The sequence below is a fragment of the Zootoca vivipara genome, chromosome 3 (genome assembly GCF_965207765.1).
Source record: "Zootoca vivipara chromosome 3, rZooViv2.hap1.1, whole genome shotgun sequence".
NCBI classification, from domain to species: domain Eukaryota; kingdom Metazoa; phylum Chordata; class Lepidosauria; order Squamata; family Lacertidae; genus Zootoca; species Zootoca vivipara.
The window spans coordinates 7,033,956-7,052,448 of record NC_142586.1 but is presented as its reverse complement, the minus strand read 5'-3'; the positions used below and the strand labels follow the sequence as shown (position 1 = coordinate 7,052,448).

Sequence of the window (18,493 nt, the reverse complement as noted above, 5' to 3'; positions counted from 1 at the left end):
GGAGATATGGTCACAAAATATTTGTGTGTGTGGTGGAAATAGAGTTTAGTTAAACTGGTGCTCATTTTTTAAAAGACTTGTGAATACTCTACAGCTCAACATTTTAAAAATCCAGCCCAATCTCTCTTTCTCTCTCCCTCCCCCCTCCCCTCTCGTAACCTCATCAAAAGAAATATGATCCAAGTCAAGACAATTTGCTGCCTGAGGTGGACTGCCTAAATAGTGCCCTCAAGGGTGGTAAAATACAACAATAAATTAATACTTGATCGCCTGTTGCCCTTTAGTGATGCATCCCAAAATCTGCCTCTGGAGGCAGATCTCCTTACTTCCAAGATGATTCCTCATTCTCTCCATCCTTTGCAGACCCATCTCCTGTGTTTGCTTTCATCCAGGAGTAGCCAACATGGTGCCCTTCAGATGTTGTTGGATTCAATTCCTAGCAGCGGAGACCCTTTCCCAGGTTCAAGGGTTCAAGGACACACAAAGGGGAGCTTCCAGTCCCCCTTACTTCAGTCCAGCAATGACCGGGGTCACTGTTGTAAATGCACATTCAGAGGCCATTTCCATTTACAGTGACTGATCACCTTCTGCAGGGGCTGGGAACAAAAAAAAAGGGGGGGGGGTCTGACTAGAAAAGGGCAGTCCAAGTGACACAACTCCATCCGCAAGTTAAGTGTGTTGGAATGTAACCAGTGGTGGACTGAAGGTAAAGGACCCCTGACTGTTAAGTCCAGTCGTGAAAGACTCTAGGGTTGCGGTGCTCATCTCTCTCTATAGGCCGAGGGAGCCAGCGTTTGTCCGCAGACAGCTTCTGGGTCATGTGGCCAGCATGACTAAGCCTCTACTGGCGAATCAGAGCAGCGCACGGAAATGCCCTTTACGCCAGTACCTATTTATCTACTTGCACTTGACATGATTTCAAACTGCTAGATTGGCAGGAGCATGGACCGAGAAACGGGAGCTCACCTCGTCGCGGGGATTCGAACCGCCAACCTTCTGATCGGCAGTGCCACCCGTGGACTTGGGGCTCTCAAATTTCAGCAGTGCCCTGCGCGATGCTAAAATTTGCCACCCCCAACTCTCTTGCCCCGTTCTTCAGCACTGTTGTGGCGCCCCCTGCAGTGTGCCACCCTGGGCACCCGTGTACCAGTCAAGCTACCCTAAAACCACGCCTGCTGGAACTCAGCTTGCACTGGAGGCTGATGTGTTTGCATGGGAAAGAGCAGGCAGAGAGAGGAACCTCATGTTTCCTAGACTGTCCTTCCTAACTTTACCTGTGCTGACCTCTTACCCTGTGATGTAAGAGCAAGTGCCACTTCTCCACCTTTGTTAGATAAGGAAGATCCCTATCTCCAGCAAGCATGTATTTCCTGTAATAAATTCAGCTTTCTTGTTTTTCTAAACTTTGCAATGCGATTACAGTATATCCAGGGTAAAGTGTGCTCTTCCAACATGGATTCAGTGTCAAGTTCAACTTCTGCTGTGCATTTTAACTCCACATCTCAACACAGGGTGGGTGCAGCTTGGCCTGTTCTTCTAGTGCCATGCCTCTGATTTATGCACTTCCCTGTGTGGTCTGAGTTAGGGGTCAACACCCTTTTTTTAGCTTGTGGGTCCTGCAAGACTCTTGTGTTTAGGTTTCTCTGACTCTTTAGGTGCAAAGGTATATACACCCAGCAGGCATAGTAGCTGCAATTGCTTCCTGCCAATGTTCTGGCCAGGATCTTGTTTCCTGAAAATCTTTACAGATCTTGCTGTCAGGTCGAAGGATGAGCCTGTTGCACTTTGCGCCGCACTGGTTCCTCTATAAACTACAGCAGGGCCTTCTGCTGCTTAAAACAACAACAACAAAACCAAAGACAAAAACTTGTGCTGTAACCTATGGCTGTGCTTTATAGGTAATAGGAACCAGTTGCTTCCTTCCCCTCCTTAAACAGAAACCATTCTATTCCCGCTATTGTTGCACTGCAAAACTCAACTCTATTAGTAAGTCCTCTGCCAGCAGCATCTCAGCTGAGGGGAGATGACAGGATACAGGAAAACCCCACCAATAGCTGGTGAGTTAGGCTATCTTTTTAACAACATGCCTGAACAGGGCTCTCCTTTGGTCGCTGAAGTTGTGTTGAAAAGGCTGGTGTTCAAGTGAGTCAGCCAAATTAGTGCTCCAAACCGCAGCGTGAAGGCTGTTTGGAGAGTGAATCATGGCTAAGCTGTGTGCACTTGAATTAATGATGCTAACATTGTGCATGTGGCTCTCTCTCTCTCTCTCTCCTGCACCCCCATTGCCAAAACGAGAGAGAGAGAGAGAGAAGCAAAATACTTATGACCCCAACAGATTTTTGAATGCCTTTGTGATAGCGCAACTGCATTGGAACCACGAGCTTATGAATCAGGAGTGTTCATGGAAATCTTGCAAAGCTTCCTTTCTCTGGCTTAAGTAAAACCGTGCACAGAAGACCACCATGGTAGAGACTGAGATTCCCTACCATCACACACACAATGGTATTCATTTAAGTTGTTTCAGGTGTTCCATATGGGTAAATAAGGAAGAAATTGCTCCTGTCTATGTATCTCTCCAGCTGCCACACCTCCTTCCTTCCTTCCTTCCTTCCTTCCTTCCTTCCTTCCTTCCTTCCTTCCTTCCTTCCTTCCTTCCTTCCTTCCTTCCTTCCTTCCTTTTGACATGTGGTAGGGTTATGTAGGGGTAACTCACTATCCCAGGGATACAAGGGCAGTGTTTAGTCCAGGAACCCCCAAACTTGGCCCTCCAGCTGTTTTGGGACTACAATTCCCACCACCCCTAACCACTGGTCTTGCTAGCTAGGGGTGATGGGAGTTGTAGTCCCAAAATAGGTGGAGGGCCAAGTTTGGGGATGCCTGGTTTAGTCCCTTTAATAATTTGTAAGGGGAATCATGCCTTGTTAGATTTTTGCCACACTCACAGAGCAGAGCAGAGAGCAAATTCATGATATACAAATGTGCAAGGCTGTTAGCTGATTGATTTGTTCTCTGCTTTTGCACCTACCATTCCAAAGTGGCTGCAACCAAATCAGTGATGGCTGGTGTGCATTGGGACTGGTGGAGTGGAGGGCCAGGAGCCCAGCCGTAGGGGGATCTGGAGGCAATGACAGGGAGAGTCAGCCCTCCCCATAGGTTGTATGGAGGGCTGGCCGAGCTTGGTGGAGCAGTGGTCCATTCGCCCCAATGCACTAGCCTCCACTGAACCAAGCAACCACCGTCAAATTGAAATCCCATGCTGGATTGAAAATATGTATTTCTTCCTACAAGAATCCCTCGCAAAGCAAGAAACAGATCCATCCCTTTTCCTTGCTCCTCACTATGCCTGAAGGCGCTTCAGGTGTCACCTCTCTCTCCCCACCCAACAGCCCTCAGACTGACATTCCTGCCCACAGGCATGCAATACAAGATGGGCAGCTTTTCCAAGAGAGGGGAAATAGAAATGCTTGGGGAACAACAGCAATGAAATGTAAGGGGTAAGCAGAGCGGGAATTCAGCTGCAAACATAATGAATTAAAAGAGATGATTTAAGGCGCTTTTTAGCATGAGTAACTGTGTTTGATCACGTTCATTCTCTGTAGCTTTTTGTTAGGGAAGATCTACACCATATATTTAAAGCACATGACTCAAAGAATCATGGGAACTGTAGTTTCCCACTGTAAGCTCTGCAATTTCCATTGCTGTTAACAAAACACAGGTCTAAGGGGGGGGGGGAGAGTCATGTGCTCTCAATGTATATGTATCCACCCTATTGCCTTGCTCTCAAATCACATCCATACCATATATTTAAGGCATACGACTCCCCCAAAGAATACTAGGAAGTGTAGTTTGTTATAGATCTTTGAGGAGTAAACTAGAAATCCTAGGATTCTTTGAGGGAAGCAGTGCTGGGCCTGCCCACGAGGCAGAGGGAAGCAGCCACCTTGGGTAGCAGAATCCCTTGGCACAACACCATCATGGGTGCCAAGCTCACCCCTGTTGCTGCTGCCAGGATTGCGCAGCTGCAGTGACAGCTTCTGGCGAGATCTTGTGAGATCTCACAAAACTCTTGCAAGATCTTATGGAACTCTCACTAGAAGCTGCTGCAGCCACACGATCCCAGTAAATGAGGCTTTGGCAGTGGGTTGCAGGGGAAAGTGTGACCGTCACGTTTTGCCCCAGGTGGTGAAATGGGATGGGCCACCCCTGGGGGAGGGGAAGCCATGTGTATGGTGTGGATTTTTTTTTAGCCAAGGACTCTCTTTTTCCTCTCCTTAAGTTGCCTCCCCTTCCCTCCCTTTGGTTCCTTTCTTTGTTTATATTACTCTGCTAGTTTATGCTGCTCTGTACAGCACCATTCAGGCGGAATGAATAACCACCGCCACCACCAATATCCATGATTGCCAGGTCAAGAAAGAACGTGTGTATCTGCTCACACCCCTGCTTGTAGACAAGGTATTTGAAGGACAATTTGAATCATGTCAAACAGGCTCCTGCTCCACTTAAGCTGGTCCCTTGAGGTTTTCAGGGGAGATGTTGCAGGTCAGCTGAATGATAAATCTATTTCAAGACTTTACTGATCAGCTAACATGATAAAGGTAAAGGGAGCCCTGACCATTAGGTCCAGTCGTGACCGACTCTGGGGTTGCGGCGTTCATCTTGCGCTATTGGCCGAGGGAGCCGGCGTACAGCTTCCGGGTCATGTGGCCAGCAGGACAAAGCCGCTTGTGGCGAACCAGAGCAGCACATGGAAACGCCGTTTACCTATTCATCTACTTGCACTTTGACGTGCTTTCAAACTGCTACCGGTAGGTTGGCAGGACCAGGGATCGAGCAACGGGGGCTCACCCTGTTGCAGGGATTCGAACCGCTGACCTTCTGATCGGCAAGCCCTAGGCTCTGTGGTTTAACCCACAGCACCAACCACGTCCCCAGCTAACATGATAGATATGCCTTAATTCATTGTAGGAGGCAACCACATTTCCAGTTTGTTTCTTTGCAATGAAGAGGGATAGAAAGTTATGAAAGAAGGAGAGAAAAGCATCCTTCATGGTTTGGGAAAGTTATGTCCAAAGTCCATTTCAGGGGCCTAATCTGGCCTGCTGGTTGGTTTAATCCATCCCCTCCTGTGGCAGTTTCCAAGTTTATTTCCTGGGGTAAAATCCTAAAAGAAAAGCTCAACAACTTGGGGGTAAAATCATAAAAAGCTTGACAACTTGAATCCTAAAAAAAGGTCAACAACTTTGGCTGGCTCTTTGGTCAGCCCTCACGGCCCTTCACTTCATCAAATCTGGCCCTCTTTGAAAAACGTTTGGACACCACTGGTTTGGGAGAATTCAGGTTGACGCCCTTTCGGGATGAATGTCTACGCCATATCTTTTGACCTCTTGGTTTGCCCTAGGGTCTGATAACTTCCCATGTAAGGATCTTCCCTCTTTATTTTCTCCACCATGAAAAGACCCACCCTTTAACCATGGAAATCTGAATGGCCTCCCCAGTCCCCCTGAATATTTGGCCTTCCTGAACAATCAAAGATGGTGTTTTGCTACCACAATTGAGTTATTAGGTGGGAGGGAGAGGGATAGAGAACGAACACACCAGATTGTCCCCTCCTGGCTTCTAGCATTTATTTCATTTTATTTCAAAGACCATTGTATCAAAATATAAGATCCCTCCCTTTGCTAAACTCCACTACTAAAAGCAAAACAAAATGCCACACAAAAAGAGGAGGAAAAGGGGACCGAGTTTGACATCTGCGGTCAATAACAATGAACTTTACTAAGCTTGTACGTCACTGCTTTCCCCTGCTTCTCCTTTCAGAGCGATAACAGTCCCACTGACAGAGAATGACAGATTTGATAAAAGATGGTTATAAAACTTCATCACATGCTGGTAACTTTCCCACCAGTGTGCTTTTGCTAGTGCAAAAGAGCGTGTCAAGGTTGTGTTCCATAATCATATCTGCGATTGGTAACAGAATAGGAAGGCCAAAGAGATAACAATTTGAAGCATTGGTTATTTATTCACCTTTGAAAGTTAATGAATTAATCAGCGTACTGAAGGCTTTTCTGATGACCCAGAGGAGAATCTAATTCTTAGATGAAGTACAGCACTCACGGTATAAAACTGTGTGCGTGTACCTGTGACACAAAGTGTACATACCTCACACAAAGATGACGTAAGTCCCAGTTGCTGTTGGGTGTTCCTGCCCTGACTATTCTTTTGACTCCTTAATTGATGAGCTTGTCCACTGCCTCCCAACTCTTTGCTTTTAATTCCTCTGTGGACGCTGACCCTGGATTTATGCAAAAAATAGGACCACAGCATCAGATCCCTGGCTTAGTTTAGTGGGTCTCATGTCTTGCCCCTGGAAATGGCCAGGACTGAGTACTTCAAAGAGAAAGAGCAAGTAACTCTATAATGGATGATTATAGGAACATAGAAGTAGCTTTCAGACTCTCATTAGCTAGTAGTTAGCTTTTGCCCCGAAGCACAAAGGTTTACACATCTCCAGTAAAAAATTCTTCCTTGTGTTACATCCTCATTGCCCATATAAATGCCTATAATCCTTTCTGGGGTGGGGGTGGGAATCTACCAAGCTTCCTGACTTCACAAAAATGAAATGGTACTATGATTTTGAAAGAGGAATAAGCAGCTTATAAATAAAGTTACCAAGTAATGACTGACTGAGCTGTTAAATTTGGATAGCTGATACATAACAAACACAAATAATTCCATCAAGACGTTACAATTCGGCAAAGCCTCTCTGCTTGTTGCTGTTATAAGAACAGAGAGACTGTTGGCTCTTTGCAAAACATTGACAAATTAATCCTCACACCACCCCAAGGAGTAAGATTAAGCCACAATATGAACCCTATTGTACAATTGGTAGAAAGGGGACATGGATAGGAAGGATGGGGTGGTTCTCAGGAAAGCTTGACCTGCAGGGTGTGTGGAACAAACCTCCATCTCCTCCAGGGCTGGCCCACCCATGAGGCAAGGTGAGGGCGCATGCTGCCCACAGGGGCAGCAGATCCAGCCTCCAAGGAATGCTTTGCCCGCTGCTGCTGCTGCTGCCATGGTGGCAACAACGCACCAGTAAAAAACAGACCAAGAACTCAGGCCAATATAACATTCAATAGTGAGAATAATCCCTACTGATAAATCAAATTTGAATTGCAAAAACAAGAATACATATAGCCATACAGAATTTGTAAACTCAAAGCTACAAGGATATATAAAGTGAATTCATATAAAAGGTGATAAATTCTTTCTCAACTTTAAGACACGCAGAGAATCTCCGGATACACATTGATCTTCTTAAATTTAGGTGAGGAACCATATGAGTATATGCTGTTTTACAATTTTCAAGTTTAATCCATGCAATTAATGTATATATATGTTTTCTTATTCAATGTTTATTTTTTTTCAGTTGTTAACTCTGAGAAATGCAAAAAATAATAGGATACACTTATATGATCTCTTTATACTTAGGTGAGGAACCACATGTTTAAATGTTGTTTAATGATTTATAAATGATTTAAAAGCAATGACAAACCTAGACAGCATCTTAAAAAGCAGAGACATCACCTTGCCGACAAAGGTCCGTATAGTTAAAGCTATGGTTTTCCCAGTAGTGATGTACGGAAGTGAGAGCTGGACCATAAAGAAGGCTGATCGCCCAAGAATTGATGCTTTTGAATTATGGTGCTGGAGGAGACTCTTGAGAGTCCCATGGACTGCAAGAAGATCAAACCTATCCATTCTGAAGGAAATCAGCCCTGAGTGCTCACTGGAAGAACAGATCCTGAAGCTGAGGCTCCAATACTTTGGCCACCTCATGAGAAGAGAAAACTCCCTGGAAAAGACCCTGATGTTGGGAAAGATGGAGGGCACAGGGAGAAGGGGACGACAGAGGACGAGATGGTTGGACAGTGTTCTCGAAGCTATGAACATGAGTTTGACCAAACTGTGGGAGGCAGTGGAAGACAGGAGTGCCTGGCGTGCTCTGGTTCATGGGGTCACGAAGAGTCGGACATGACTAAATGACTAAACAACAACAATGATTTATAATTCCAATTTCAATTTATGTAACTGGTACATAAATGTGTTTTCATGTAATGTTTAATACTTCCAGCTGATGAAGGTGAAGACACCGAAACAGGGCCCTGTCCTGGCTTCTGATTTCTGACTGACTTCTGATTTCTGATTAATGATTGAGACTTTAAGACTTTTACATCAAACACGACATTGATATATCCTGATTTTGGACTAGCATGAACTCGACCCAATTTAAAGACTCTCGCATCTAATGCTGTAACAGATTATTGTTGTATATATCCTTGTAGCTTTGAGTTTACAACTTCTGTATGGCTATATGTATTCTTGTTTTTGCAATTCATATTTGATTTGTCAGTAGGGATTATTCTCATGATTGAATCTTATATTGGCCTGAGTTCTTGGTCTGTTTTTTATTGGTGCATTTACTAATGAGAACTCCAATTCATTTAACTTTAGTATCATGGTGGCAGCAATGGCTGTGGCGTGTTCCTTGGAGGGTGGATCTGCCCCTCCCCCATTGACCAATAGAAGGCACTGCTGGTCTCGTCCCACACTTGTTTCTGGTGCAGATCTTTATTCCCCCCCTTGTTCCCAACGTAGATCTTCATTCAACCCTTCTTCCCTAGTTGGAGAGCTGCCATTTGTCAGGAGTATGGGCAGAAGTCAGGCCTGTAGTGCTTTGCAGGACTGGGGCCTGCCTCAGCTTGTGCTGGAGAGGCAAGGAGTGGTCACTCAGGTGAGGCCACTTGATACCTCACTGCACCTGGTGGCAGGAGCTGGGAGGGATAAAAGCTCAGCATTTCCCTTCAGCTCTTGGCCACAGCAACACTACCCCTGCCTTGTTGCATCTGGCATCCTGTTCCTTGATCCTTCGCCTTGCTCCTCGACACTTGGACCTTTGCCTTGCCGACGCCTTGCTCCTTGGACCCTCGCCTTGCCGACACCTTGATCCTCGACCCTTGGACCTTTGCCTTGCCGGCGCCTTGATCCTTGACCCTTGGACCCTCACCCTGCCGACGCCTTGCTCCTTGACTCCCAGACCTTCGTCTTCGCCTCTGCCTTGCTCCTTGACCCTGCGACTGCCTGCTGCTGGACCCTCAGCCCTGCACCTGTTCCTGCTTCTACACCACCATCTTGACTCTGGTCCTGACGTCCTCAGCCAGGGCTTCAACCGCCCGCCGACCGGACCGTGACACCATTTTGTGGTTCTCCTCTGGTGCCTGATCTCCCCTAGCATAAGTTTTGGACTGGAAAGCTTCTTGCCTTCTTGTTACTCTTCAATGCCTGGTGGTTCACAACTTGATCCTTGCTATCCTTGCTATCACCCAGCAAGGCAAGGAGGGCCATCAATTACATGGACTTCTGCAAATGTTATCTGCCTGCAATTCTGTGTGCAGCCCAAACAGCAATATCCATGCACAAGGGGGAAGTTTCAGCAGCCGCTCCATAGTTTAGTAATAAGCTAAAGCTCCATAGTTTAGTAATAAACAATTCTTTTATTAGAGGTATTTTCTGTCTTTGCATGGAGAAGGCATTCTGCAAATACTGTGTACAAGTATTTTTCTTTGTTCCTTGGTACTGCATCCTTTAAAATAAAATATTCTCAAAAAGTAATGTTCCCCAAGGAGTCTGGTGAGGACTGAGCATGCCCAGAGGATGATGTCTCTGTTGGGGACAGGGAATGGAATGGACTGGCTAGGAAAGGACGATGCAGAAGGCAAACATAGATATTTATAGGACAGAACCATTTCATTTTCTAGATAATTCACCAAGAATCTGTTTCCAAATATCCCTAGGAAGAGAGTTGCCCATATGTGGAGAAATCTAACATTTCCATGTAACTGAGACTGGGCACTAGTGTGTCCTCTCCTGCAATAAACTAGCCCAATAAACTCTGGGCACGATCCATGTGCATTGAATGCTGACTATTTGGGGAGGGGAGACCCTAAAACAGAGGGTCTTTTTTGTGAAATGGAGTGTCAGGAACCTTGCACAAACTCCACGTTTCAAATTGCCCATGAGCTCTGCTCTCCTACTAACATACTGTATTAGCAAAGCTCCTTCTTCCTGCCTATAATTGGCTGTCACAACATGCAGGTGAACAAGTAAGACCTCCAATGAAGTTTTTGGAATTTGAAACTAAAAAAGTATTTAAAGCTCCACCTCCAGTAAGAAAGGCTTTAGCAAGAGGGGATGCATCCTTTTCCTAGATCAGTGATGGTGAACCTATGACACGTGTGTCATACGTGACACACACAGCCCTCACTGCTGGCACACGCCCCATCGGCCCATTCGCGCTGTTGTTGTTGTTGTTGTTGTTGTTGTTGTTTCCCCCCATTTGTTCTCCCGTTCCTCCTACAGCTTGTCTCCGCTAGAGCTTGTCTCCACTGTTAAAACCCAGGTCCTTTTTTGTTGTTGTTGTTGTTGTTGCTGGTAGCCAGAGATTGGTTGTTTAACTCTTTCTGTGCTGTTTTTTCTGGCCTTTGGCAGACTATGATTGGGTGTAACAGCGTTCATTTTTTAACCCGTTCTGTGCTGGGTTTTTTTGGTGCTTTGGCAGACTATGTCGGTGCTGCGTGTTAGTTCCAGCGAAGGTATTATTCATCATTTATTTCTGTTCTCTTCCCCCCCCCCCAAAAGCGCAGCAGCTTTGGGGCATCACCCCCAAAACAAAGCAACTTTTGCTCCCCCCCCAAAAGCCTCCAACTTTGATCAGCAGTTCCCCAAAAAAAGCTCAACAACTCTGGGCACTTTGTGATAAATAAGGGGTTTTTGGTTTGATTTGCTTAAATAATAAGGTTTTGGTTTATTAAATACAGTTATATATTACAATTATACATTTTTGTTATTTAAACTATAAATATCACAAAATTATGGTTTTTTTCTTGAAGTGACACACCACCCAAGTTATGCTCAGTTTTTGGGTGAATTTTGACACACCAAGCTCAAAAGGTTGCCCATCACTGTCCTAGATGATCCCACACCACTGGGCCAGAGGTGATTTGTCATCTCATGCACACGGCAGTCAGAGTTGTATTGCTCTATGCCCATGACCCATAACTTTGCAATATTGTTTACTGGACATGCTCAGAATAAATGTGTGTTTGTGTGTGCATGCTGTCAGTAGCAGGATTCCAGGATCAGATGAATCTGTATTTGCCTAATGATAGGAAATGCCCACAATGATGTTGAATTTTCCATTCTTAAAAACAGGAATAAATTATGATCTTATGAGAATGGTCACCCAGTCACCCTTTTTATGGTTTACTACTGTATTTTGGAACGTTGTTGTTCTTACCCTTCAATAACACCATTGTCGTCATCAATTGTCATCATGATCAACATCAGCAACCGAGACAGAAATACTTGTAAGTGAGAAGGAACATAAGATAATCTAATATGCAGCTGATACCATTATTCTCTTTCCTAATTTAATATTAGACCTCCAAAATTTAATTAGCTATTGCTTAAGCAAATTTCTGGTTTTAAAATTAATTATTACAAAACAAGCTTTGACTATTCCTGTTCCTTAGTCTTTTCAAATTAAATTAGGAGGTACAGTACTTTTTCTAAAGTCAGCTAAAAAATATTTTCCCAGTCAGAGCAGAAGGGAAGTTGGTGTGCCTATATCCAAAGCCTATTATGGGCAGGTGACATTTGTATCACCCACAGATGTCATCTTTCCAAAATCTATTCTCCATTGCTTGTCAGCTACATTTATTAACATCTGCCAACCTATTTCCCTTAGCTACATAACAGGTAAACTGGTGTATAGTATGTACGCGGCACAACTTTACTAATCTAAATGACCCCAACAACAATGATTAGCGATGCTGTATATGTTAAGTTTGCTCTGATATGGAGCAACATGAGGGATTTGTAATTAATACAAATAAACCAGATTTATTAACAGGCATTCTTAAACTAGGCCAGGGTGTCTACTACTACACAGACACCCCAATAAATTAGCTAGTTTATTACATTTATATATCGCTTTACACATACAGAGGTACCTGAAGTGATTTACAGTAATAAAATGCAAAATTTTATTACACGAGAAATTCAATAAAACAATGCAAATATAAAATACTAAAAATGCTCAAAGAAAAGCAATCTAAAGCAGCACCAGGGGGAGCACTGGGGGGTGGAGAGCAGGCAGGGCGGGGCTGGCGCACGTCCTGGGCTCCCTCTGGACTCCTCTTCCTCCGCCAGTGAGCAGCACAACACAGGAGAGGCACCAGCAGCTATTAAATGTCAGGCCACCAGGGCTGTTCAAATGCCCAGTGAATAAAAATGTATTTGCTTGGCGCTGAAGAGATGACACAGTCCATTTCCTTGGGGAGTGTATCTCAGGGTATCTGCTGTCTGAAGCGGTTGTCCCTCTTTGCCTAATGGTTGGGCTGGTCCTGGTCCTATGCTTACCTTCCAAGTCCCGGACTGCAGAATCCGGGAGCGGCAGCCGTGTGACACCGGAAGTTGCGTCGACGTAACTTCCGGTGTCGCTTTGCCCTTCTATGGGCACCAAAAATGGCCACTGCCGGCTTCGAAAATCGCTTGTACGCATGTCAGGAAGTGCGTCGACGCAACTTCCGGTGTCGCTCCGCCCATCTATGGGCACCAAAAATGGCCGACACCGGAAATTCAAACTCCACGTTTCAAATTGCCCATAGAAATTGCGTCTATGCACTTCCGGACATGCGTAGATGTGACTTTTGAAGCCGGCAGTAGCCATTTTTGGTGCCCATAGAAGGGCAAATCGGAAAGGAAAAAAATGGCCGACGGCAGGAGAAAATAACAGAGAAAAACGGGAGACGAAGTGATACGGGGGGCCACTGGGAAAAGGTAAGTAAAAACGGGGGTTTCCCGGGGGAAACGGGGTACTTGGCAGCTATGGTCCTATGTCTGTAATCAAGCATCACTGAAGATGTGGATTTTCTGATACATCATGCTACTGATATTGTTCACCAGTTTCAGTGCTCACAATCTTCTCAGTCTTGAGAAGCTGACATGGACAGGCATGAGGCCAGCCCAGTTTGTATATTTCACAGAATAACATCCTCAAAGCTGTCGTAGGATTTGATCCACGCTTTGGTGTGCATTTCCTTGGGTATGGGCAAGATTTGCCTGGAGGAATAAAACAAAAGTTACACACTTTAACCTCATCAAAGGCAAGAGGATGGATACAAGCTCCGTAGAACTGAGTATGCTTACAATTTTCTGTTGGGGGGTGTCGGAAGGATTCAGGGAGATAGCTCTATTATCATTTCTATCTCTCTGCTTAACGAACTTTGGCTTTATGAGCCATAGATTAGCAGGCAATGTCAAACTTAAGACTGTGACTCAAGAAAAATGTAAATGTTTTTGAATTAATATAGCTGACCTGGCCATAAGTATTTTTATTAAATACACACACACACACAGACACAGACACACACACACACACACACACACACACACGGCTCCCCAATCTATCACTCTGTAAGGAATTTATGCATACAATTCCCATTACTGTTAATGGGAAATAATCACATAAATCCTCTTCACATCAATAAGAGAATAAACCATTAAATCATTAAGCTTTAAATGACAATAAGAACCAAATTCTCCTCAGATTTTCATCTTTGAATTGTTGCTGCAGTGATCAAAATGTGTTGCTGAAGGTGCTGCTGCTTAGAATAACCTGTCTCCTAAGGTTGCCAGCCAGATTGACTGAGGGATGAAGCTTCATAATATTTGGTAATTGTAGGAAGTTTAAGCTCCTTTTTTTGTCTTCCAAAGAAATATGCATATGGAAACATGACGAGGTATTGGGCTGTTATAAGCAGTTATAAAAGGGAAACAGGTAAAACCAAAATCAAACCACATGCCAGTAAAATATTCAACAATAGATGGAAGACTGGGAGGAGAAAGTTTTTTCGTGCATTCAGAAATGATTGTAAGGATGTCTTTTGGTAGTTTAAGCGTAGGTTGACAGCATTCTGAAGGTTGTTACGAGGAAGCATTTATTTATTTATTGCATTTATATGCCACCTTTTCCTCCAAGTAACTGAATTTGGTGTACCTGGTTCTCTTCTTCCCCATTTTATCCCCACAACAACTCTGCGAGGGAGGTTTGGCTGAGAGATGGAGACTGGCTCAAGGTCACCCAGTGAGCTTCATGCCTGAGTGGGGATTTGAACCCTGCTTTCCGAGGTCCTTGTGCAACACTCGACACCATTACATTGAAATGGCTGTCCAAGTGAGTATTTGTAAGTATGTAATTTGTATATCTAGACCAGTGTTTCCCAACCTTGTGCCTCCAGCTGTTTTCGGACTACAATTCCCATCATTCCTGACCACTGGTCTTGCTAGCTAGGGATGATGGGAGTTGTAGTCCCAAAACATCTGGAGGCACAAGGTTGGGAAACACTGATCTAGACATCATGCCAGTGAATCCCATTCAGAATGGAATTTGAGATGTAATTATGGTTCTTTTCATCAGCTATAAGTTTTCTATATATTTTTATTTCTTCTTTGCTTTTCCCCCCAAGTATTTGATGAATGTATCTCAATGCTTGTTTTTTTTCTTGTTCTTTTTTACATGAGTGTATTTTAATGATTTCTTATCTTTGCAATAAAATTTAATAAAATAAATGAATAAATAAAAAATCAGCTATAAGTTTGTCTCATTCCAGTGCCGTTTCCTCAGACATTATGGGCTCAGAGAGGCCTCCTGCGTCTACGTAGTGCAACACGGCCCAATGGTGACAACATTATTGTACCACACTGGTGAAAAGAAGCTTCTGCTCCCTTGTGGCTAAAAGCAATTTTGGTCCTTCCTGAACTGCTGGGTTCTCATGCGCACTGGCACTGAAACTGCATTTCAGAATCTGAAATAGATTCCAGAGCATAGAAGCTTGGCAAACACGAAACGGATTCTGGAGCAGAAACCAGCCATTCTGTTCTTCTTTAGATGTGTGAGTCATGTGACACATTTGTGACGAAGAATTGATGCTTTTGAATTATGGTGCTAGAGGAGACTCTTGAGAGTCCCATGGACTGCAAGAAGATCAAACCTATCCATTCTGAAGGAAATCAGCCCTCAGTGCTCAATGGAAGGACAGATCCTGAAGCTGAGGCTCCAATACTTTGGCCACCTCATGAGAAGAGGAGACTCCCTGGAAAAGACCCTGATGTTGGGAAAGATTGAGGACCCATAAGGAGAAGGGGATGACAGAGGACGAGATGGTTGGACAGTGTTCTCCAAGCTACCAACATGAGTTTGACCAAACTGTGGGAGGCAGTGGAAGACAGGAGTGCCTGGCGTGCTCTGTGTGGCGAACCTATTTAGGAAGAAGGTTGAGCAAGTAAGGGGTTAAGTTTGGAACCTTAGAACCCTCAGGGGCAGGGTATAAAAAACCCTTCCCAGTGGCAGTTAGGGCAGTTGAGTTGAGTTGGGGTTGGAGTTGGAGTTGCAGGTGGGGGAATTGTGGAAGGGAGGTGGAGGTGTCAGTGAGAGTCAGAGAGCTAGGTGGATTATTGGGGGAAATGAACACACAGGATAGGAGTTTGAGGTGAAACTGGTGGCGTGGTTTAATTAGAGGTATAGGCCGGTAATTAATTTAGCAGGTATAGGCCGGTATAGGGTAATAGTTATAAGTTTATGTATGGCTTTATGCTTTCAGTAACCACACGCTTCTGTACCAACAAATAAAACACCCTTATTATTTAAAACCTATCCTGGTCTGTGTTATCTGAATAAAGTGCAAGTATCCAGCTGGCAGCCTGAGGGAAACTGCAGCCGCGGATACAAAGTGTCATTGGTGCAGCATCAATCGATCGAAAAACATCCAGTGGTGCTGTACAGGTCCATGCAGGACCGTGACACTCTGGTCCATGGGGTCACGAAGAGTCGGACGCGGCTAAACGACTAAACAACAAAAGTTCAGTGATTAAAATGTCCAACTAAAACTAAGGAAGACTCAGGTTCAAATCTGAATTCAGCCATGAAGTTTATTGACAGTACTCTGGCCGACCTTTGTTACCTCACAGGGCTGTTGTCAGGATAAAATGAGGAGAGCAAAAGCACAAACACCACTGTGGAGGAAAGACAGGGTATAAATGTCATGGTTAAAGCAAATAAGTGGCTAATCAATAGGACGGGTTGTCATGGTGGGCACAGGTGTCAGGAGATTCCTAAGTTCATCTGGCACCTTCACAATACTACTGTCGGAAAATGTCCTGGTCTTTGACATCCAGGATGTGTTTGCTTTAGGACCCACCCTATTCCTGTGACTGTGATATGTTTTAGCTGTTTTTAATATTGAACTTTAGTATTGAACTTTAATATTGAACTGCCAACCTAGCAGTTCGAAAGCACGTCAAAGTGCAAGTAGATAAATAGGAACCGCTACAGTGGGAAGGTAAATGGTGTTTCCATGTGCTGCTCTGGTTCACCAGAAGCGGCTTTGTCATGCTGGCCACATGACCTGGAAGCTGTACGCCGGCTCCCTCGGCCAATAATGCGAGATGAGTGTGCAACCCCAGAGTCGGTCACGACTGGACCTAATGGTCAGGGGTCCCTTTACCTTTACCTTTAATATTGAACTTTAAATATTTTTTTTTAATAATGTGGTGGTGGTGATGAAAATAACAATAATAGACAATGCCCGAGAAAGAATTTGGTGCCGGAGTCTTGCTTCCCTGGGCTGGCTACTGTCTGAACTGAGGTGATTCCAAGAAGCTGAAGAGAGAGCATGCTAAACTAACCTTGGAAGAAGGATTAACTTACATTCTTGAGTCTTCTTAGATGTTTTGCCAGAAAGGAGCTGGTTGGCAAGATGACTTTTAAAACATCTTTCAGCTAAATTAGAGATCCGAAGGCAACATTTAGCATGAAAGGGATATCATGTGGGTTTGTGAGCCTCCCTTGAAACACTGGTGCGAAAGATAATTAATACTTAGGCCTACCCTCATCCATAAATTTCATTGTCTTATCTGAATTGGCAGTGCAATTTCCATGGAACCGTTTCAAGCAACCACATGTGAACACAAGAAAACAGACGGGAAAATTATTCCTACAGCATGTTAGAATGACATGAAAGCATTTCATAGCATGAGGCCAGGCCTCTTGGTGGGGGGAAAAGGCTTGGAGCAGATTTCCAGCTGTGCCGAGTTTTGCCGAAGTCATCGCCATATGATATAGGTTTGACATAAATGTGACTCACATACTTATGAACAAGGACTGACTTTGACAGCCACGGAAGGTCGACACCTTCTTTATTTCATGCACAAAACTGGAAGCAGCCAAGATGCCGACTTTTCCACGTGGCATCCGGAAGTTAGTGTTCTGGTTTGCGAACTTTTTTTTTGGAAGCTGAATGTGCTCTGTTTTGAGTGTTACACTTCCGTTTTGAGTGTTACACTGATGATTTGAGTGTTACGTTTCCGATTTGAGTGTTAACGCTTCCAATTTGTGTGCCACGCTTCGGTTTTGAGTGTTACACTGAGGTCTGTCTGTTTTTGCTATTTATTTTGCTTTTTTTTGTTTTTGCTGCTCTTTTTTTTTGGGGTGACTGTGTAGAACCCAGTTCAGCTACTGATTGATTGATTGATTGTGTGACTGCAGTACATTGTTTATTGCTTTCATTTTATGGATCAATGGTCTTGTAAGATACTAAAATTCACGTTAAATTGCTGTTTTAGGGGTTGTTTTTAAAAGTCTGGAACGGATTAATCCGTTTTGCATTACTTTCTATGGGAAAGTGCACCTTGGTTTTGGAACGGACTTCCAGAATGGATTAAGTTTGAGATCCAATGTAAAACTGTATAACCATCCTTTCTGCCATTATAAATGCAGATCCTGGCTGTCTAGAGGTTTTCTGCATTTCTACTAGACCCAAAATGTTTAAGCAACATGACCTAAAGTCACTTCTGGGGTCCCTTTGATATTAGGGGCCCTGAAGCTTAAGCTGTGGGATGGAACACTGGGGCAGACAAGTCACAACAGTTCCTAGAGTGTCCACTAAGAGGAACTCACCTGGAGGGACACCTGACTAAGCTCAGTTCCTGTTCCTCCAGATATGCAGATGAGATGGATTAGCTGGCAGAGAAAAGCCCCTAGCCAGCAGCCATTCTCTCTCTTAGCCATTTCTCCTTCAACGGGAACACATCTCCAGAGAATCTACAGTTAGGATGGTTCTCCCTCTTGGCCTGCTGCCAAGAGAGAGACCAGATGGAGCCTCAGTTTACTAAGAAGACTCCAGATGTATATATTTGTAACTTTTCTACGTGAGCCTGCCTTTCTGAGATTATGCTGTTAACTCAGGATGTCATGTGAGTAAACTCTATCTTATTTTAATACTATTGTGTTGTGTATTTCTTTTAAGAGGGAAAAAGGGGATTTGCCAGGAAGTGTAATATTGAAGTATAATATTGTTGTAGAGGTTCTAACAAA

At 44.2% G+C, this 18,493-nt stretch overlaps 1 long non-coding RNA gene across 1 annotated transcript in view; it reads right to left on the bottom strand.

Annotated features, from left to right (window-relative positions):
* Positions 1-10,839: 10,839 nt before the first annotated feature.
* The window catches only part of LOC132591825 (uncharacterized), a 49,766-nt gene continuing 42,112 nt past the window's right edge, over positions 10,840-18,493 (bottom strand). The window contains exon 4 of the long non-coding RNA XR_009557239.2: positions 10,840-13,182. This is a non-coding gene — a long non-coding RNA (uncharacterized LOC132591825). The remainder of the gene's footprint in view (positions 13,183-18,493) is intronic.